The following is a 23,349-nucleotide window of genomic DNA, read 5'->3' as shown; positions in this document are numbered from 1 at the left end:
TCTCCATGGGCATCCAACGCCTAGAGGTGCGAGGGGACTCAAACCTCGCAATATCCCAAGTAAATGGAGACTTTGACGCCAAGGATCCAAAAATGGCAGCCTATCGCAACGTCGTCCTTAAAATGTCAGCTCGGTTCGAAGGACTTGAATTCCACCACGTAGCCAGAGATAATAACCAAGCGGCCGACGTATTGGCACGCATCGGCGCAAAACGTGACGCTGTCCCTCCAAATATCTTCCTGGAACGGCTGTTCAAGCCATCCGTACTATGGGAAGAGGAGTCCGGAAATAACAAACCGGAGGCAGCCGCAGAACAATCTGACATAACCGGCGATCCAGCCAACGAAACAACACCCTCAGCTCACGACATAATGGCAGTAATCGCCCCATGGACAGAGCCGTTCCTAGCCTACTTGCTTAGGCAGGAACTCCCCGAAGACCATAATGAGGCCCGCTGCGTAGTCCGGCGATCTAAAGCCTACAAGGTCCATGAGGGAGAACTCTATAAGAAAAGCACAACCGGAGTCCTTCAAAGGTGTATCTCCGAAGAGGAAGGGCGAGACCTTCTGGCTGAAATTCACGCCGGACTAGGCGGACACCATGCCGCAGCCCGGGCCCTTGTAGGAAAGGCATTCCGTACAGGATTTTATTGGCCGACGGCCCGGGCAGATGCTCAGGACTTAGTCCAAAGATGCGTCGGTTGTCAGCTCTTTGCTAATCAGAGCCACATGCCACCCACCGCCCTCAAAACTATACCCATTACCTGGTCGTTCGCGGTCTGGGGGCTTGACATGGTTGGACCACTTAAAGGGGGAACCCACAAGCAAAGGTACCTATTGGTCATGGTGGATAAATTCACCAAATGGATAGAGGCCAAGCCAGTTAAACGGCAGAGTCCGGACCAGTGATAGACTTTATATCTGGGGTAGTACACCGTTATGGTGTCCCCCACAGCATCATCACCGATAACGGCATGAAATTCACGGCCGATGAGGTTAAATCATGGTGCAAAAATAGGGGCATCAAGCTCGATTACGCTTCAGTCTATCATCCTCAAACCAATGGTCAAGTGGAACGAGCAAATGGTCTAATAATGAGCGGCATCAAACCCAGACTAGTGCGGTCCCTTACGAAATCTGACATGCACTGGGTAGAGGAGCTCGACTCCGTACTCTGGGGGCGGCGGACAACGCCTAACCATACTACCGGATTCACACCATTTTTTATGGTATACGACGCAGAAGCAGTTTTGCCCTGCGACATAATTCATGACTCACTCGAGTGCGCATGTACGAAGAAAGAGAAGCTGAGTTGGATCGGTAGGACAGCTTGGACGCATTGGAGGAAGAACACGACGTCGCCAAGGCTCGTTCCGCATTTTATCAGCAGCAGGCTCGAAGATACCAAAGCAGAGAAGTACGGGCCAAGACTTACAACGTTGGCGAACTTGTTCTACGCCTGCCGGACAAGAAAAAGGACAAGCTCAAGCCCAAATGGGAAGGCCCCTTCATCAGCGATAAAGTCTTGACCGGCGGAGCGTACCGTCTACCAAATACGTCGGATAACCGACTCGAGCCGAACCCATGGAACGCAGCCCGCCTCCGAAGATTCTATGCCCTGCGCCGGACTAAGAGTTCGTCCCTTTCCCCCGTCCAATTTTTTTTACTTCAGCTGCCTTTTGTTTATCTTTTTCTTCTCAACCCTATTCATCAAAGCCTTAAAAGGCCTACTTGCGCACCGTTCGCGCGCAACTGATGTGCTATCCACACTCATTATACCTGGGGGCTTCTTTACCAGAAGCTTAATTATAAGGGCTTCATGCCCAGCACATGTGTCAAGCCTCCACATGTACCTTTTATTCACCATTATATGCATCGATATGACTTAAGTTTTGGCCAAGCTGGGTTGCCTAGCTCCTTTGCTTACCCCTACGTTCCCGATTGTTCGGCTAGGAGGTAAAGGGAGCACCTCTGCGATTGTTACTGCCGGGTCAGCCGGATGTGTACCTCAGACTGGGTGAAGCCGAAAGCTAGCGTTCTTAAGGGAATATTCGGTTGGTGATTTAAAAGATGGTTTTTTATCCACTTATTTATCTGCCCCCAGATGTTTTTCTGCTTTTTCGCAGTCCGGACATGCACTTTAGGGCATGCCACCCCCAGAGGAAAGGAACCCTTAATGGAACTATTCTCCCTGGAAGATGTTTCTTCCTACCCATGTAATATAACATAACTAGTTGGGCACTTGTCTGATAAAGCACTAATGACCCCTACGCCTGGTCTCCATGCATACCCCGGTTGTTTCATAACCGAGAGGGTATTCGGACACACTCCGGACTCTAGGGTCCCGAGGTCGAAGCGAAAAGGTCGGCAAAGACAAATGATCTACAATCCGGCTAGAAGGCATTTTATATGTCATTTTATAATACATTGTCAAATCGACTGACTGTATTCTTCCTCAATCCCGTCTAACAGGTTGTCTAATTTACAGTCCTGTTGGGAAAATTTAGCGGCCAACTCTACTTGGCCGTATACTAAACTCACAGGGATCTCCTTCCCATCGGGCCCCACAGGTCCGACTTCGGCCATGTGGTTGGGATCCGCCTTCTTGTACCGCGTCTTTACCATGGCCCAGGCCTCCCTGGCACCTTGGCGGCAGGCCGAAATCTTCCATAAATGGAAGTGCTGCCGCACTCCCTGAAGCTTCTCCCCAAGCTCCCCAAGATCCTCGGGTAAGGAGAAGGCTGGCCATAAAGCCTGGATGACGCCGCTCATTGCCTGCCGAACTCGTTCGATCAGTTGCAACAATTCGGGAAGTTGATCACCCATTGATACGGGCATCTCCTCCGCAGTGCGACCTGTGAGCATACCTGCAGACATATTCCGTCAAATCGACTTCCTCGCCGAACTCTTCTTTTCAAAGGAGTTCGCTCAAGCACTTACTATAGATGCCGCGACGAAGCCGCTGATTCTACTTAACGGAGCCCGACAACTCAGCCCGAACGCCTTTCAGCTCTTCTCCAAGCTGGGCATGGGCATCCTGGAGCTTGTTCCTTTCATTCTGCACCTTATGCAGCACCCTCTCGCCGGCCTTCAGCTGGCGCAGAAGTTCTTGCCTGTCCGGATCTTGTCCGGCAGCACCTGCAACGTCATTTTTTAGACTTGCGCAAAGGCCAAACGCTACTTATCTTTCTAAAATAATGCGTTACCAGGAGAGGTCCCTGTGTTTCCTCCTGCGCCAGAGAGTGCGGCCTCAAGTTGGGCCTTGCACTCCTGGAGCTCCTGAGACAGTTGGGTATTCTTCTCGGTAAGATCCTACGTTTCATATGATCCTTAAATCAGTTAATATAACTACTTTAAGTCTCGGGGGCTACTGGCATATACAACTATTAAATTCTCTTACCCGTATGTCTTTTACATACTGCTCCGTGGCTCTGGTAAAACCATCTTGAGCAGCACGAAGGTATTCAACGCCTCGGGGGAGAAGCACGCGTCACGAAATACTGTCCGGCGGCACCTGTGATTCATGGCACTCTCCACCTCAGACTTGGTGGCGGACAGTCTATCGGCATCCTCCGTCGGAGGAACGTCCGTCTCGCGCCTTGCGCACGCCTCCCCTTCCAGACCAGGTGCTGGAGCCTGGCTGGTAGAGGTTGGATTAGCAACCTCCATGCCCGTAGTCCGGCGGACGCTTTTTTCCCTATAAAAGTCATGAGCACTCAAACGCTTCCTAGGAACGTTGCTCTAAATAATGAATTGTGAGCTACACCTTTGCGGCGACGTTTCAGTCCGCGCCGCGCTCCTCTTCCGCCTACTGGTCCGGACTGGCCTTTGTTGGTCAGCCACCGCGGGCTCGGCTTCTCGCCCTAGGGGCGCCTCCTGCACGGCGCCATTATATACGATGGTCAGAAATAAGCAAGGAAGGAATGACGGTGTCAGGACTTCAGTCGCAATCACCTGGGAAGCCGGATATAGTCCGGGATAGTCGGCCGTGATGGCGACTAAGGCATTGTCCATGCTGAGCTGGTGGAACACCCCGTCGATTAGCTCCACCTTTATGTCCGGATCCTCTTCGGAGGCCGGATCCCGGGATATCTCTGGATCCTCGGGTTGCGGAGCTGGACTTAGCATGTCCTCCACGATCCGGCGCAGTTCCTGCGTCGAAAGAAGAACACAATATAAGAAACTTAAGTTTCAAAAAGCATGGGTCGGGCACGCAGAGTGTTCGCTTACCCAAGGCCAGGGATTATTCATGGAGAACCCATCTAACGGGTTCATCCGAAGGAAATCCTCCTTCTCCCCCTTATACAGGCCGGACAGGATCGTCACCAGGTCTTCGACCGAATCCGGCCCTTTACGGCCATAACGGGTGGCATCGTCCTCCCCGTTGAAATCCCACATGGGGTGGCCCCTGTATTGTAGTGGCTCCACCCCCCGCATAATGCATGTTGCCATGACTCCAATCATGGTCAACCCGGAATGGGCCAGTAACCTTATTCGGCCCATCAAATAATGGACGCTCTTGTCTTCCTCCAGTTGGGGTTCCGCAGACGCCAACTAAGGCGTTTCTTCATAGGAGCATTGCTGAACTCCGGGAGGCCGATCCGAACAGAGTCCGGCAGCGGAGCGTCTTCTATATAAAACCATCCTGAAGGCCAGTCTTCGGACGCCTTCTTAGGGGTTCCGGATGGATATCCGGTCCCGGCAATACGCCATATTTCAGCGCCGCCCACTTGATATATGGACCCCTCGTGAGAGCGGGGTACAAGGCAGAACAACCTCTTCCACAGCGCGAAATGGGGCTCGACGCACAGGAATAGCTCGCAAAGAGCTACGTAACCCTCAATGTGCAGGATTGAGGCGGGCGTGAGGTGATGAAGCTGGAGTCCGTAGAACTCTAGGAGCCCGCGGAGGAATGGATGTACAGGAAATCCGAGCCCCCTTATCAGATAGGGGACGAAGCATACCTGCTCCCCTTTGTTGGGACTTGGGGTAACCTCCGCTTGCTTCCCACCTTTGTAGGTGGCCAGCCCGGCTCGAACCGGAACCATAAAGGCCGGAGGGAGATATCCCCCCGCTTGGAGCTTCACCAGCTCGTTGTGCGGAACAGAGCATCTCCTCAAATCTCCTGGCAAAGGGCTGGGAGCGCGAGAAGAGGAGCCGTGTTGACGGTCCATGATGGAATGGATTCTTGGTCAAAAGCGCTCCGATGAGTATTTGCGGGAGGAAGATGGCAATTTGGATCTGGATTCTTGCCTCCCTTATAGGGAGATTATTCACACAACTAGGGGGTAAAACATAAAAGACACCCTAGCTTTTCACATTCGCGCGACGCGTGGAGGAAGGCCATTATTGGGCGTGGAAGCCAAGACGCGCAACATTGATGAGGAAGCCGGACACTGTTCGGCAGGTACGTAGAACTTGAAGGAGAACCCGCCTTGCAACGCCGAAGACTACACACACGCTGGACTTATCGTCATTGAAGCCTGGTTCGGGGGCTACTGAGGGAGTCCCGGATTAGGGGGTGTCAGGATACCCGGACTACCATCATCGGCCGAACTATCATCGGCCGGACTATCATCATCATCGACCGGACTCCAAGACTATGAAGATATAAGATTGAAGACTTCGTCCCGTGTCCGGATGGGACTTTCCTTGGCGTGGAAGGCAAGCTTGGTGATACGGATACGTAGATCTCCTACTATTGTAACCGACTCTATGTAACTCTAGCCCTCTCCGGTGTCTATATAAACCGGATGGCTCTAGTCTGTAGGACACAACAACAACCATTACAATCATACCATGGGCTAGCTTCTAGGGTTTAGCCTCCTTGATCTCGCGGTAGATCCACTCTTGTAAACATCCACAATATCAATATCAATCAAGCAGGACGTAGGGTTTTACCTCCATCAAGAGGGCCCGAACCTGGGTAAAAACATCGTGTCCCTTGTCTCCTGTTACCATCCGTCTAGACGGACAGTTCGGGACCCCCTACCCGAGATCCGCCGGTTTTGACACCTACAGCGGCGCTCGTGTAAACTAAGTGGAGGCGCGCATGCATGAACCACTGACACGCGCAGAGAGAGAGAGCTGTGCACTGCCGTGCACGCCAGTGGCGGCCCGGTCAAAAAAATGCGGCTGACCCATGTTAGAAGGCAGCCCCACACCCGCACGTGGCATAGACAAACCCCCACCGGTGCAACCGTACACACAATTGATTGTATCGAGCCCCAACGACAATGTAGATGAAACAGGGGCAGAACTCAGCGAATAAACCAGGACCCGCATGGTAAAAAGGGCCACCGTCATCTTGTCCGCGTCTTCTCATAAATACAAGGATGTAGGTAAGTTTTTCTTTTGGTCATCTTTGCTTCATTTTTCCTTTTATTGTGATGATGTTGTTTTGGAAAATCTCTGCCTAATAACAGAGTTCACAAGTAACTGCATGATTCACTGCTCTGAATAACAGAGAAAGAGCAGTGTGCGCTCACACTGTGTGATTTGGATCAGTCTCATAAATCAGTTATAGGCTTCACCTCTATTACTTGTTGATTGTGGCTAGAACCCCTCATATATTTCCTTAAGTGACTTAAGCTAGGCAGTAAAATATCCGAAGTCCTGCAAACACTAAGCTAACAGTTTAGAATAAAGTTGTACTAGGTCTGCCCTGTGCATCAATTAATATGGATCGGAGGGAGTGATGTTTTCATTGCTTGTTTCTTTTTGTGTGCATTTCTGTCTTGTTATGTGCTCCAACCTGCATTGCAAATTACAGTGCTGAAGCTGAACACACAACATCATCGCTACTTCAAATCCGGTTGAACATAACCGATGGAACAAATGCTATTCTGCTGCTATATCTAGCCCAACATAATGCCTATAGTCCATTCCTTCAAGCTCGTAAACTCGCGTATATGTGTACAAATTGGACCCTGAAAATCTTCTCTGGTCTGATAACTTCTGTCTTGTTTGTTCAGATTCAATGGAGCCGCAAACAGATTCGTATTCTCAATTCAAGACCATTGGGATTTTAGTAGCTTGGGGGTTCTGTTGACGTCATCACCTTCCCTATAGGATGACACTATCTACATTGCTTTAATTGGCGTTTGTCATATCTATGTTTTGGTTAATTATTGTAGCATCATTGTGGATGTTCTTCGTCTGAGTGTGGCAGTGCTCATGTCTACGTTGTGTTCTTCCTTTGATACCATAAGATGTTACATTTTAACTAACGATCCTGATCAATCAAGAACAATCGTAAATCCACCTTTATTATTTATATACTGATTGCAGATAGTTTAGGCCACGAGTTGAAGCAGAGAGCACCGGGAGGCATAATATCTGATACTGAACTGCGCTTTTTTTCCTGCTAGTCAGAGTGGCAGCAGGAAGATTTTTTTTAGCGGAATGACAGGTGCTCTGCCTTTTCATTATAGGTAGGGGGAAATACTGTACAGGGGTAAAACCCCAAAGAAAGCAAAGAGGAAAATGAAAAAAGGAAGGCTATAGGCTGAGAAGGTCTCAGCTCAGCCAAAACAGATTACAAGCACTACTCCCATGCCTCCTTAAGGAGGCAGATTTCATCAGAAATAATGTTACAAAGCCGTTGAATAGGCAGGCTCTCATGTTGAGAGAGACGATGATTTCTCTCGTTCCAAAGATTCCACGCAATGTAAACCGAAGAGGTGCAAATCTGGAAAGCTTCTTCCTTCTTTCGATGATGGGAAAACACATTCTCCCACCATCCCACAATGGAGCTGGCCTCATGAGCATATCCAGCAACAAGCTGGTTGGTGGAGCTGAAGGAGTGCCAGACATATTTTGCGTAGGGACATCTGAGAATGAGGTGTATAGCTGATTCAATAACCTGGTCACAGTTGCAGCAGCTATCATGATGACCCCAGTTTCTACGAAGGAGCCGGTCAACAGTCCATAGCCGATTCTGCAAGAGCTTCCACATGAAATTTTTTACTTTGCCTTCAGCCTTGATCTTCCAAACATTAGCCAGGGCCGGGATTGGGATTCTTGTCTTCAATTGGATGTCATAAGCCGATTTGGCTGAGTAAACATTGTTTGTGGTGAGAGTCCATTCAATCAAGTCCTCATTCGTGTTATCGAGGATGTCCTGTTTAACTTCCTGCACCTTCGTCCATAAGCATAGGAATTCCTCCAATTCAGCAGCTCCATCCATCCTGTTAAGGCCTCTCATCCATCTATCTTCATGTAGAGCATGCCTGACCGAGCTCGATTTTGAGCGAGAAAGGGCAAAGAGAGCTGGGAAACAATCTTTTGTGGCATTGCCATCAAGCCATTTATCAATCCAGAAGGATGTTTTGCTCCCGTTTCTCATGGTAATCTTTGTGCAGGAGGCGAAAAGCTGACGGTCAGAGGAGTCACAGGGAATGCTAGCACCTTTCCATGGTCTGTTTGTGGGTTCCCATTCAAACCACTGCCACCTTAACCAGAGCGCTCGGCTATAGGCCTCCAAGTCCTTGATCCCGAGGCCGCCCACATCTTTGGGTGCACAAATTCGCTTCTAGTTGACTAAACATTTACCACCATGTGCCTGTTCGTCCGTGTTCCAAAGGAAGTTTCTTCTAAGTTTGTCGAACTTTTTTATTTCCCATTTGCCCGGTGCAAAGGCAGTGAGGAAGAAGGTTAGTGTGGCAGTGAGAACGGAGTTGACAACTTGAATCCTAGCGGTGCAGTTCATGAGTCTGCCCTTCCAGCCTTTTAATCTTGCAGCACCCTTATCAATAAAAGGTTGAACATCAACTCTTCGAAGCTTTCAGGTGGACAACAGGAGTCCCAAGTACTTGCAGGGAAAAACACCATGTGTGTCCCCAAAGCATTGAAGGAGCTCCTCACTATTGATATGCTGACACTGAATGGGATAGGCCACGCATTTGGCCTCGTTGATTTTGATCCCGGCAATGTTTCCAAAGGCCAGAAGAATCAGCTCGATGGCTGTGATCACTTTCTGTACCGGATTGACAAAAATTGCAGTGTCATCGGCATAGAAACTAGATCTTGGCTTCGCCGTCGGGATGGTGAGTGGAGAGAGAATGCCAGCCTCAGTAGCCTTAGAGAGGAGCAAATAAAGTGGTTCCAAGGAAAGGATGAACAACATGGGGGAGAGGGGGTCGCCCTGTCGTAATCCACACTTATTCATGAAAAGGGGGCCCGGTCGTCCGTTCAGGAGCACTCTAGAGGAGGATGTGGCAAGGATGATGGTGAGAAGATCCCTCCATCGTTGGCCAAAGCCAAAAGCCTCAAGCACCTGAAGCAAATAGCTCCAGCTGATGGAATCAAAGGCCTTGGCAATATCCAACTTCAAGAACAACAGAGGGCATTTCTTTCTATGCGCCGTCTTGATGATGTTTTGGACATAGAGGAAATTGTCATGGTCTCATGGATGGATCTTCCCTTGATAAAAGCACTCTGGCAGCTTGACACTAGCTTCTTCAGTTCTGGTCCTAACCTCATGGCTAGAATCTTGCAAACAATCTTAGCCACACTATGCATCAGGCTAATAGGGCGGTAGTCAGCAGCAGTGTTGCCACCTTCTCTCTTGGGGATCAGTACAATGTTGACACTGTTTAGGAGCTTCCATTGGTTACCTCTTAATTGGAACAGTTGATAGACGGCGGCAAATAGGGCATGTTCAATTATAGGCCAAAAACGCTTGAAGAACCTACCAATGAACCTATCCGGCCCAGGGGCTTTCTCATCATGAATATCGAAAACAGCTCGCTTTAATTCATCCTTTGAAACATTTCCATCAAGGTGCTGGAGGTCAGCTGGTTGGATGCGAAGGGCCTCCCAATTCATATGCAAGGAATTGTTCACCGTCTTTCCCATCAAAGATTTGAAATGTTGAGACAGAATGTCTTCCTTCTGGGCGTGGTCAGTAACCTCCTCGAGGTTGCGCAACAGAACTGGGATGTGATTCTTGCACCTTCTACCATTTTCTCTGAGGTAAAACAGCTTAGTATTTGCATCACCCACCCGGATTTTTGTCAGCCTAGACCTCTGTTTACATTTGGATCACTCTAAAGCAGTGATTCCCAAAAGTCTGCTTTTCAATAACCTTCTCAGCCGCCACTCGTCATCAGAGAGTTCCCTCTTTTTGATGGCAATATCCAGGTTGAAGATGACCTCATTTGCCACATTGGCAGCAGGAAGATTTGCTAGGCCTAATTGGTAGCCTGAACTTATGATAGATGTGGTCACATTGCCTTATGAGAATCGACGGCGCTTCACTTTGGTAGTAGTCATTTTTTTCTCCGAAAAGAGGGTTAACACCTCTAGGCTCTGCATCCATGCATTGATGCATGCAGCTGTCTGGTAGTAGTCATGTCTATGTTCTTCCTTGCCGGTCACTCCCTCCGTTTGAACTAAAACAACATCAGTTATTTCCGAGCGGAGGGAATATGTATGTCTAGCTTCAGTTAATGTCACATTGATATGTCTGTTAACGGTTCCAATCAACCACTTGTAGTAAACGTAAACCTAGCCGATGTATGTGTTAAAGGTTGATTGGTAAGTGTACAAGTGATGTTTCTTCCTAATTGATGAGAGTTATTGAGTACTCCATGCCTACGGTGGCTGAGGCTTGGGCGTCCATGACATTAGCTAACCTGGACCTTGTGATTGGCATATTGGTGGGGCGGTCGGCGCTGGCATTGCAATCCTAGGCTGAGCGCCGTATTGGTAGTGTGCGGAGGCAACTCCTCCTTGCGGATCTCATCTTGCGATTTAACATCGCTCAGGAGTCGACGCAGTTCCCAGACGTGGAGTTTGCATTCCGGGAGGAGCTCAAGCTGAAGGTGCCCGGACTTGCTTCCCTGGAGCGCACAATCACGCGGCAAAACTCGCGGGTGTCTTCGTTGTGGGAAGGTGACACTAATACTCGCTACTTCCAATCATCCCCGCGACATCATCAGCGCAACAACCACATCACCACACTCTTCCGGGGGGCACTTTGGCCGTTGGTCATGATGACAAGGAGAACATGCTTTTCGAGTTCTATAGTGGACTTCTCAGCTCCGATGTCTCTAGGGAACACGCTTTGAGGTTTGGCTTTCTAGGCCTTCCCTCGGTTGACCTCTTGGAACTTGAGTCCCCTTTCTCAGAGGAGAAAGTGTGGGCTGCTGTAAGGGATATGCCCGCCGACAAAGCGCCTGGCCAGATGGGTTCTTGAGGCGTTTCTTCAAAACTACGTGGGCCATCGTAAAATGAAATGCCATGGCGGTCTTCAATCTTTCTCGCACGGAATGGGGAATCTCAACGAGGTCCTTATCGTTTTGGTGAATAAACATGGAGGCGCTATTGAGGTCAAGGATTTCAGACATGTTAGCCTCGAGCACAACTTTGGCAAGCTATTCTGAAAGGTTTTGGCGTTCCGTTTGTTGGGGAACGTAGCAGAAATTCAAAATTTTCCTACGAGTCACCAAGATCTATCTATGGAGAGACTAGCAACGAGGGGAAGGAGAATGCATCTACATACCCTTGTAGATCGCTTAGCGGAAGCATTCAAGAGAACGGGGTTGAAGGAGTCGTACTCGTCCTGATCCAAATCACCGGTGATCCTAGTGCCGAACGGACGGCACCTCCGCGTTCAACACACGTACAGCCCGGTGACGTCTCCCATGCCTTGATCCAACAAGGAGAGAGGGAGAGGTTGAGGAAGACTCCATCCAGCAGCAGCACAACGGCGTGGTGGTGATGGAGGAGCGTGGCAATCCTGCAGGGCTTCGCCAAGCACCGCGGGAGAGGAGGAGTACTTGGGAGAGGGGGAGGGCTGCGCCAGAACTTGGTTGAAGCTCCCATGCGCCTCCCCACTATTTATAAGGGTGTAGGGGGCTGGTTTCTTGCCCTCCAAGTCCATTGGGGCATTGGAAAAGGTGGGAGGAAAGAAATCCCATCATTTCCTTCCCCACCGATTGTTATCCCCCCTTTTTAGGGATCTTGATCTTATCCCTTCGGGATATGATCTTATTCCTTCTAAGGGGGGATCTTGGTGCGCCTTGACCAGGGGTGTGGGGCCTTGCCCCCACTACCCACGTTCATGTGGGTCCCCCATGCAGGTGGGCCCCACTCCGAAACCTTCTAGAACCTTCCCGGTACAATAGCGAAAAATCCTGAACATTTTCCGGTGGCCAAAATAGGACTTCCCATATATAAATATTTACCTCCGGACCATTCCGACACTCCTCGTGACGTTCGGGATCTCATCCGGGACTCCGAACAACATTCGTTAACCACATACAAACTTCCTTTATAACCCTAGCGTCATCGAACCTTAAGTGTGTAGACCCTACGGGTTCGGGAACCATGCGGACATGACCTAGACGTTCTCCGGCCAATAACCAACAGTGGGATCTGGATACCCATGTTGGCTCCCACATGTTCCACGATGATCTCATCGGATGAACCACGATGTCAAGGACTCAATCGATCCCGTATACAATTCCCTTTGTCTAGCGGTATTGTACTTGCCCGAGATTCGATCGTCGGTGTGCCGATACCTTGTTCAATCTCGTTACCGGCAAGTCTCTTTACTCGTTCCGTAACACATCATCCCATGATCAACCCCTTGGTCACATCATGCACATTATGATGATGTCCTACCGAGTGGGCCCAGAGATACCTCTCCGTCACACGGAGTGACAAATCCCAGTCTCGATTCGTGCCAACCCATCAGACACTTTCGGAGATACCTGTAGTGCACCTTTATAGCCACCCAGTAACGTTGTTACGTTTGGTACACCCAAAGCATTCCTACGGTATCCGGGAGTTGCACAATCTCATAGTCTAAGGAAAAGATACTTGACATTTAGAAAAGCTTTAGCATACGAACTACACGATCTCTGTGCTAGGCTTAGGATTGGGTCTTGTCCATCACATCATTCTGCTAATGATGTGATCCCGTTATCAATGACATCCAATGTCCATGGTCAGGAAACCGTAACCATCTATTGATCAACGAGCTAGTCAATAGAGGCTTACTAGGGACATGGTGTTGTCTATGTATCCACACATTCCTATCAATACAATTATAGCATGGAGAATAAACGATTATCATGAACAAGGAAATATAATAATAACTAATTTATTATTGCCTCTAGGGCATATTTCCAACAGTCTCCCACTTGCACTAGAGTCAATAATCTAGTTCGCATCGCCATGTGATTAACACTCACACGTCACATCGCCATGTGACCAACATCCAAAGAGTTTACTAGTGTCATTAAACTAGTTCACATCATCATGTGATTAAGACTCAATGAGTTCTGGGGTTTGATCGTGTTTTGCTTGTGAGAGAGGTTTTAGTCAACGGGTCTGCAACTTTCAGATCCGTATGTACTTCGCAAATCTCTAGGTCATTCTGTAAATGCTGCTTCCACGCTCCACTTGGAGCTATTCCAAATGGTTGCTCCACTATACGTATCCGATTTGCTACTCAGAGTCACTCGGATAGGTGTTAAAGCTTGCATCGACGTAACCCTTTATGCCGAACTCTTTATCACCTCCATAATCGATAAACATGTCCTTATTTACTCCAAGGACAATTTTGACCGCTGTCTAATGATCCATTCCTGGATCATTCTTGTACCCCTTGACTGACTCATGGCAAGGCACACTTCCGGTGCGGTACACAGCATAGCATACTATAGAGTCTACGTCTGAAACATAGGGGACGGCCTTCGTCCTTTGTCTCTCTTCTGCCGTGGTCAAGCTTTAACTCTTAACTTCATACCTTACAACTCAGGCAAGAACTCCTTCTTTGACTGATCCATCTTGAACTCCTTCAAGATAACGTCAAGGTATGTGCTCATTTGAAAGTATTACTAAGCATTTTGATCTATCTTATAGATCTTGACGCTTATTGTTCAAGTAGCCTAATCCAGGTTTTCTAATTTGAAAGACACTTTTCAAATAACCCTACATGCTTTCCAGAAATTCTACATCATTTCTGATCAACAATATGTCAACAACATATACTCATCAGAAATTCTATAGTGCTCCCACTCACTTCTTTGGAAATACAAGTTTCTCATAAACTTTGTATAAACCCAAAATCTTTGATCATCTTATCAAAGTGTATATTCCAACTGCGAGATGCTTACTCCAGTCCATGGAAGGATCGCTGGAGCTAGCATACCTTTTAGCATCCTTAGGATCGACAAAACCTTTCTGATTGTATCACATACAACCTTTCCTTACGAAGACTGGTAAGGAAACTCGTTTTGACATCCATCTGCCTGATTTCATAAATGCAGCTAATGCTAACATGATTCCGACGGACTTAAGCATCACTACGGATGAGAAAATCTTATCGTAGTCAACTCCTTGAACTTGTGAAAAACTCTTCGCCACAAGTCGAGCTTCATAGACGGTGACATTACCGTCCACGTCCGTCTTCTTCTTACAGATCCATTTATCTCAATGGCTTGCCGATCATCGGGCAAGTCCACCAAAGTCCATGCTTTGTTCTGATACATGGATCCTATCTCGGATTTCATGGCTTCTAACCATTTGTCAGAATTTGGGCCCACCATCGCTTCTCCATAGCTCATAGGTTCATTGTTGTCTAGCAACATGACCTTCAAGACAGGATTACTGTACCACTCCGAAGTAGTATGCATCCTTGTCACCCTACGAGGTACGGTAGTGACTTGATCCAAAACTTCATGATCACTATCATAGGCTTCTACCTCAATTGTTGTAGGCGCCACAGGAACAACTTCCTGTGCCCTGCTACACACTTGTTGAAGTGTCGGTTCAATAACCTCATCAAGTCTCCACCATCCTCCCACTCAATTCTCGAGACAAACCTTTCCTCGAGAAAGGACCCGATTCAAGAAACAATCCCTATTGCTTTCGGATCTGAATTAGGAGGTATACCCAACTGTTTTGGGTGTCCTATGAAGATGCATTTTATCCGCTTTGGGTTCGAGCTTATCAACCTGAAACCTTTTCATATAAGCGTCGCAGCCCCAAACTTTTAAGAAACGACAACTTAGGTTTCTCCAAACCATAGTTCAAATGGTGTCGTCTCAACGGAATTATGTGGTGCCCTATTAAAGTGAGTGCGGTTGTCTCTAATGCCTAACCCATGAACGATAGTGGTAATTCGATAAGAGACATCATGGTACGCACCATGTCCAATAGGGTGCAACTATGATGTTCGGACACACCATCACACTATGGTGTTCTAGGCGGTATTAATTGTGAAACAATTTCCACAATGACTTAATTGCGTGCCAAAGCTCGTAACTCACATACTCATCTCTATGATCATATCATAAACATTTTATCCTCTTGTCACAATGATCTTCAACTTCACTCTGAAATAACTTGAACCATTCAATAATTCAGACTTGTGTTTCATCAAGTAAATATACTCAACATCTACTCGACTCATCTGTGAAGTAAGAACATAACGATATTCACTTCATGCCTCAGCACTCATTGGACTACACACATCAAAATGTGTTACTTCCAACAAGTTGCTATCTTGTTCCATCTTACTGAAAACGAGGCTTTTTAGTCATCTTCCCCATGTGGTATGATTTGCATATCTCAAGTGATTCAAAATCAAGTGAGTCCAAACGATCCATCTGCATGGAGTTTCTTCATGCGTATACACCAATAGAGATGGTTCGCATGTCTCAAACTTTTCAAAACTGAGTGAGTCCAAAGATCCATCAACCTGGAGCTTCTTCATGCGTTTTATACCAATATGGCTTACATGGCAGTGCCACAAGTGAGTGGTACTATCATTACTATCTTATATCTTTTGGCATGAAAATGTGTATCACTACGATCGAGATTCAATAAATCATTCATTTAGGTGCAAGACCATTGAAGGTATTATTCAAATAAATAGAGTAACCATTATTCTCCTTAAATGAATAACCGTATTGCGATAGACATAATCCAATCATGTCTATGCTCAACGCAAACACCAAATGACAATTATTCAGGTTTAATACTAATCTTGATGGTAGAGGGAGCGTGCGATGTTTGATCACATCAAACTTGGAAACACTTCCAACACATATCGTCAGCTCACCTTTAGCTAGTCTCCGTTTATTCCATAGCTCTTTTATTTCGAGTTACTAACACTTAGCAAACGAACCGGTATCTAATACCCTGGTGCTACTAGGAGTACTAGTAAAGTACACATTAACATAATGTATATCCAATATACTTCTATCGACCTTGCCAGCCTTCTCATCTACCAAGTATCTAGGGTAATTCTGCTCCAGTGGTTGTTCCCCTTATTACAGAAGCACTTAGTCTCGGGTTTTGGTTCAACCTTGGGTTTCTTCACTAGAGCAGCAGCTGATTTGCCGTTTCATGAAGTATCCCTTCTTTCCCTTGCCCTTCTTGAAACTAGTGGTTTCACTAACCATCAACAATTGATGCTCCTTCTTGATTTCTACTTTCGCGGTGTCAAACATCGCGAATACCTCAAGGATTATCATCTCTATCCCTGATATGTTATAGTTCATCACGAAGCTCTAGCAGTTTGGTGGCAATGACTTTGGAGAAACATCACTATCTCACCTGGAAGATCAACTCCCACTCGATTCAAGTGATTGTTGCACTCAGACAATCTGAGCACAAGCTCAAGATTGAGCTTTTCTCCCTTAGTTTGCTGGCTAAGAAAATCGTCGGAGGTCTTATACCTCTTGACGTGCGCACGAGCCTGAAATCCCAATTTCAGCCCTCGAAACATCTCATATGTTTCGCTACGTTTTGAAAACGTCTTTGGTGCCTCAACTCTAAACCGTTTAACTGAACTATCACGTAGTTATCAAAACGTGTATGTCCGATGTTCGCAACATCCACAGACGACGTTTGGGGTTCTGCACACTGAGCGGTGCATTAAGGACATAAGCTTTCTACTGATCGCATAATCGCTACTGTCAACCTTCAACTATATTTTCTCTAGGAACATATCTAAAACAGTAGAACTATACCGCGAGCTCTGACATAATTTACAAAGGGCTTTTGACTATGTTCAGCATAATTAAGTTCATCTAATGAACTCCAACTCAGATAGACATCCCTCTAGTCATCTAAGTGATTACATGATCCGAGTCAACTAGGCCGTGTTCGATCATCACGTGAGACGGGCTAGTCATCACCGGTGAACATCTTCATGTTGATCGTATCCTCCATACGACTCATGCTCGACCTTTCGGTCTCTTGTGTTCCGAGGCCATGTCTGTACATGCTAGGCTCGTCAAGTTAACCTAAGTGTTTCGCGTGTGTAACTTTGGCTTACACCCGTTGTATGTGAACGTAAGAATCTATCACACCCGATCATCACGTGGTGCTTCGAAACGACGAACTTTCGCAACGGTGCATAGTTAGGGGGAACACTTTCTTGAAATTTTAATGAAGGATCATCTTATTTACTACCGTCGTTCTAAGCAAACAAGATGTATAAACATGATAAACATCACATGCAATCAAAAAGTGACATGATATGGCCAATATCATTTTGCTCCTTTTGATCTCCATCTTTGGGGCTCCATGATCATTCATCACATTCTTCTTGACCATATCACATCACATAGCATACCCTGCAAAAACAAGTTAGACGTCCTCTAATTGTTGTTTGCATGTTTTACGTGGCTGCTATTGGTTTCTAGCAAGAACGTTTTTTACCTACGCAAAACCACAACGTGATATGCCAATTGCTATTTACCCTTCATAAGGACCCTTTTCATCAAATCCGTTCCGACTAAAGTGGGAGAGACTGGCACCCGCTAGCCACCTTATGCACCAAGTGCATGTCAGTCGGTGGAACCTGTCTCACGTAAGTGTACATGTAAGGTCTGTCCGGGCTGCTTCATCCCACAATACCGTCGAAACAAGATTGGACTAGTAACGGTAAGCATATTGAACAAAATCAATGCCCACAACTACTTTGTGTTCTACTCGTGCAAAGAATCTACGCAATAGACCTAGCTCATGATGCCACTATTGGGGAACGTAGCAGAAATTCAAAATTTTCCTACGAGTCACCAAGATCTATCTATGGAGAGACTAGCAACGAGGGGAAGGAGAGTGCATCTACATACCCTTGTAGATTGCTAAGCGGAAGCGTTCAAGAGAACGGGGTTGAAGGAGTCGTACTCGTCGTGATCCAAATCACCGGAGATCCTAGTGCCGAACGGACAGCACCTCCACGTTCAACACACGTATAGCCCGGTGACGTCTCCCATGCCTTGATCCAGCAAGGAGAGAGGGAGAGGTTGAGGAAGACTCCATCCAGCAGTAGCACAACGGCGTGGTGGTGATGGAGGAGCGTGGCAATCCTGCAGGGCTTCGCCAAGCACCGCGGGAGAGGAGGAGTACTTGGGAGAGGGGGAGGGCTGCGCCAGAACTTGGTTGAAGCTCCCATACGCCTCCCCACTATATATAGGGGTGGAGGGGGCTGGTTTCTTGCCCTCCAAGTCCATTGGGGCGTTGGAAAAGGTGGGAGGAAAGAAATCCCATCATTTCCTTCCCCACCGATTGTTATGCCCGCTTTTTAGGGATCTTGATCTTATCCCTTCGGGATATGATCTTATTCCTTCTAAGGGGGGATCTTGGTGCGCCTTGACCAGGGGTGTGGGGCCTTTCCCCCACTACCCACGTTCATGTGGGTCCCCCCATGCAGGTGGGCCCCACTCCGGAACGTTCTAGAACCTTCCCGGTACAATACCGAAAAATCCTGAACATTTTCAGGTGGCCAAAATAGGACTTCTCATATATAAATATTTACCTCCGGACCATTCCGGAACTCCTCGTGACGTCCGGGATCTCATCCGGGACTCCGAACAACATTCGGTAACCACATACAAACTTCCTTCATAACCCTAGCATCATCGAACCTTAAGTGTGTAGACTCTACGGGTTCGAGAACCATGCAGACATGACCTAGACATTCCCCGGCTAATAACCAACAGCGGGATCTGGATACCCATGTTGGCTCCCACATGTTCCACGATGATCTCATCGGATGAACCACGATGTCAAGGACTCAATCGATCCCGTATACAATTCCCTTTGTCTAGCGGTATTGTACTTGCCCGAGATTCGATCGTCGGTATGCCGATACCTTGTTCAATCTCGTTACCGGCAAGTCTCTTTACTCGTTCCGTAACACATCATCCCATGATCAACCCCTTGGTCACATCGTGCACATTATGATGATGTCCTACCGAGTGGGCCCAGAGATACCTCTCTGTCAGACGGAGTGACAAATCCCAGTCTCGATTCGTGCCAACCCAACAGACACTTTCGGAGATACCTGTAGTGCACCTTTATAGCCACCCAGTTACGTTGTGACGTTTGGTACACCCAAAGCATTCCTACGGTATCCGGGAGTTGCACAATCTCATGGTCTAAGGAAAAGATACTTGACATTTAGAAAAGCTTTAGCATACGAACTACACGATCTATGTGCTAGGCTTAGGATTGGGTCTTGTCCATCACATCATTCTGCTAATGATGTGATCCCGTTATCAACGACATCCAATGTCCATGGTCAAGAAACCGGAACCATCTATTGATCAACGAGCTAGTCAATAGAGGCTCACTAGGGACATGGTGTTGTCTATGTATCCACACATGTATCTGAGTTTCCTATCAATACAATTATAGCATGGATAATAAACGATTATCATGAACAAGGGAATATAATAATAACTAATTTATTATTCCCTCTAGGGCATATTTCCAACACCGTTTCGCCCCGTGGCTAGTGTTGGAAATATGCCCTAGAGGCAATAATAAATTAGTTATTATTATTATATTTCCTTGTTCATGATAATCGTTTATTATCCATGCTATAGTTGTATTGAAAGGAAACCCAGATACACGTGTGGATACATAGACAACACCATGTCCCTAGTAAGCCTCTAGTTGACTAGCTCGTTGATCAATAGATGGTTACGGTTTCCTGACCATGGACATTGGATGTCGTTGATAACGGGATCACATCATTAGCAGAATGATGTGATGGACAAGACCCATTCCTAAGCCTAGCACAAAGATCGTGTAGTTCGTATGCTAAAGCTTTTCTAATGTCAAGTATCATTTCCTTAGACCATCAGATTGTGCAACTCCCGGATACCGTAGGAATGCTTTGGGTGTACCAAATGTCACAACATAACTGGGTAGCTATAAAGGTGCACTACAGGTATCTCCGAAAGTGTCTGTTGGGTTGGCACGAATCGAGACTGGGATTTGTCACTCCGGTTAACGGAGAGGTATCTCTGGGCCCACTCGGTAGGACATCATCATAATGTGCACAATGTGACCAAGGGGTTGATCACGGGATGATGTGTTACGGAATGAGTAAAGAGACTTGCCAGTAACGAGATTGAACAAGGTATCAGCACACCGACGATCGAATCTCGGGCAAGTACAATACCGCTAGACAAAGGTAATTGTATACGGGATCGATTAAGTCCTTGACATCGTGGTTCATTTGATGAGATCATCGTGGAACATGTGGGAGCCAACATGGGTATCCAGATCCCGCTGTTGGTTATTGACCGGAGAACGTCTCGGTCATGTCTACATGATTCCCGAACCCGTAGGGTCTACACACTTAAGGTTCGATGACGCTAGGGTTATAAAGGAAGTTTGTATGTGGTTACCGCATGTTGTTCGGAGTCCCGGATGAGATCTCGGACGTCACGAGGAGTTCCGGAATGGTCCGGAGGTAAAGATTTATATATGGGAAGTCCTGTTTGGTCACCGGAAAAGTTTCGGGTTTTATCGGTAACGTCCCGGGACCACCGGGAGGGTCCTGGGGGTCCACCAAGTGGGGCCACCGGCCCCGGAGGGCTGCATGGGCAAAGTGTGGGAGGGGACCAGCCCCAGGTGGGCTGGTGCGCCCCCCCACAAGGGCCCAAGGCGCCTAGGGTTGGGGGAGGGGGCGCACCCACCTAACTTGGGGGGCAAGTTTCCCCTCTCCCCCCCTTGGCCGCCACCCTAGATGGGATTCGGGGCAGCCGCACCCCTTGGGGTGGAAACCCTAGAGGGGGCGCACCCCCCTCCCGCTCCCCTATATATAGTTGAGGTCCTGAGGGCTGCCAACACATGAGTTTCTCTTCCTCTTGGCGCAGCCCTACCTCTCTCCCTTCTCCTCTCCCGCGGTGCTTGGCGAAGCCCTGCAGGATTGCCACGCTCCTCCACCACCACCACGCCGTTGTGCTGCTGCTGGACAGAGTCTTCCTCAACCTCTCCCTCTCTCCTTGCTGGATCAAGGCGTGGGAGACATCATCGGGCTGTACGTGTGTTGAACGCGGAGGTGTCGTCCGTTCGGCACTAGGATCTCCGGTGATTTGGATCACGACGAGTACGACTCCTTCAACCCCGTTCTCTTGAATGCTTCCGCTTAGCGATCTACAAGAGTATGTAGATGCACTCTCCTTCCCCTCGTTGCTGGTTTCTCCATAGATAGATCTTGGTGACACGTAGGAAAATTTTGAATTTCTGCTACATTCCCCAATAGTGGCATCATGAGCTAGGTCTATTGCGTAGATTCTTTGCACGAGTAGAACACAAAGTAGTTCTGGGCGTTGATTTTGTTCAATATGCTTACCGTTACTAGTCCAATCTTGTTTCGACGGTATTGTGGGATGAAGCGGCCCGGACCGACCTTACACGTACACTTACGTGAGACAGGTTCCACCGACTGACATGCACTTGGTGCATAAGGTGGCTAGCGGGTGCCAGTCTCTCCCACTTTAGTCGGAACGGATTCGATGAAAAGGGTCCTTATGAAGGTTAAATAGCAATTGGCATATCACATTGTGATTTTGCATAGGTAAGAAACGTTCTTGCTAGAAACCCATAGCAGCCACGTAAAACATGCAAACAACAATTAGAGGATGTCTAACTTGTTTTTGCAGGGTATGCTATGTGATGTGATATGGCCAAGAAGAATGTGATGAATGATATGTGATGTATGAGATTGATCATGTTCTTGTAATAGGAACCACAACTTGCATGTCGATGAGTATGACAACCGGCAGGAGCCATAGGAGTTGTCTTTATTTATTGTATGACCTGCGTGTCATTGAACAACGCCATGTAATTACTTTACTTTATTGCTAACCGGTAGCCATAGTAGTAGAAGTAATAAGTTGGCAAGACAACTTCATGGAGACACGATGATGGAGATCATGATGATGGAGATCATGGTGTCATGCCGGTGACGATGATGATCATGGAGCCCCGAAGATGGAGATCAAGAAGGAGCAAAATGATATTGGCCATATCATGTCACTACTTGATTGCATGTGATGTTTATCATGTTTATACATCTTATTTGCTTAGAATGGCGGTAGTAAATAAGATGATGCCTCATTAAAATTTCAAGAAAGTGTTCCCCCTAACTGTGCACCATTGCGAAAGATCGTCGTTTCGAAGCACCACGTGATGATCGGGTGTGATAGATTCTTACGTTCACATACAACGGGTGTAAGCCAGATTTACACACGCGAAACACTTAGGTTAACTTGACGAGCCTAGCATGTACAGACATGGCCTCGGAACACAAGAGACCGAAAGGTCGAGCATGAGTCGTATAGTAGATATGATCAACATGAAGATGTTCACCGATGATGACTAGTCCGTCTCACGTGATGATCGGACACGGCCTAGTTGACTCGGATCATGTAATCACTTAGATGACTAGAGGGATGTCTATCTGAGTGGGAGTTCATGAGATGAACTTAATTATCCTGAACATAGTCAAAAGATCTTTGCAAATTATGTCGTAAGCTCGCGCTTTAGTTCCACTGTTTTAGATATGTTCCTAGAGAAAATATAGTTGAAAGTTGATAGTAGCGATTATGCGGACAGTAGAAAGCTTATGTCCTTAATGCACCGCTTAGTGTGCTGAACCCCAATCGTCGTCTGTAGATGTTGCGAACATCGGACATACACGTTTTGATAACTACGTGATAGTTCAGTTAAACGGTTTAGAGTTGAGGCACCAAAGACGTTTTTCGAAACGTCGCAGAACATATGAGATGTTTCGAGGGCTGAAATTGGGATTTCAGGCTCGTGCGCACGTCAAGAGGTATAAGACCTCCGACGACTTTCTTAGCCTGTAAACTGAGGGAGAAAAGCTCAATCGTTGAGCTTGTGCTCAGATTGTCTGAGTGCAACAATCACTTGAATCGAGTGGGAGTTGATCTTCCAGATGAGATAGTGATGTTTTTCCAAAGTCATTGCCACCAAGCTGCTAGAGCTTCGTGATGAACTATAAAAAATCAGGGATATATATGATGATCCTTGAGATATTCACGATGTTTGACACCGCGAA

The sequence above is a fragment of the Triticum aestivum genome, chromosome 7B (genome assembly GCF_018294505.1).
Source record: "Triticum aestivum cultivar Chinese Spring chromosome 7B, IWGSC CS RefSeq v2.1, whole genome shotgun sequence".
NCBI classification, from domain to species: Eukaryota; Viridiplantae; Streptophyta; class Magnoliopsida; order Poales; family Poaceae; genus Triticum; species Triticum aestivum.
The sequence above is the reverse complement of the archived record's forward strand: the minus strand, read 5'-3'. Positions refer to the sequence as shown.